Consider the following 515-nt stretch of genomic DNA (forward strand, 5'->3'; position numbering starts at 1 on the left):
AAAGAAATTTATTATCTCATAGTTCTAGAAGTATAGGGAGGCTAGAAATCTGAAATCAAGTTATCAGCAGAGCTGTGCTCATCTGAAGGCTCCAGGGGACAATCTGTTCCTTGCTTCATCCAGCTCTCCTGGCCCCAAGGGCTCTCTGACTTGGGACCTCCATCTTTACATGGCCACCTCTTCCCTATGTTGTTCTTCAAGTTTTAGTTCATAGCATTTCTTCCAGGAAGGCTGTCCTGACCAAGCCCAGTATGAGCTCCTATAACAGCCTTTGTATATCTTTTTCATTATACTTATCAAACTATGTTCTAATAATATTCTCTCTTTTGCTAAGAGTAGAAGCCTCTTGCAGAGATTCTCTTTTTTTTTCATATTTATCCTTACTGTTTAGCATAGTAACTAGGCTAAAGTAGACATTTAAATGTTTCTTAGATGAATGAGTAACTCATGAGAACAATTTATTGCCATAATTTCTCAATTCTTTGTTCATGGATGATTCATTTCTCCATTTTTTC

The 515-nt window shown here is 37.3% G+C and overlaps 1 protein-coding gene across 7 annotated transcripts in view; it reads left to right on the forward strand.

The window, feature by feature from the left end:
• Positions 1 to 515, forward strand: part of ACBD5 (acyl-CoA binding domain containing 5) — a 63,830-nt gene that overhangs the window by 39,413 nt on the left and 23,902 nt on the right. The window lies entirely within an intron of this gene.

Source organism: Myotis davidii, unplaced genomic scaffold, assembly GCF_000327345.1.
Source record: "Myotis davidii unplaced genomic scaffold, ASM32734v1 scaffold1903, whole genome shotgun sequence".
Classification (NCBI taxonomy): Eukaryota; Metazoa; Chordata; class Mammalia; order Chiroptera; family Vespertilionidae; genus Myotis; species Myotis davidii.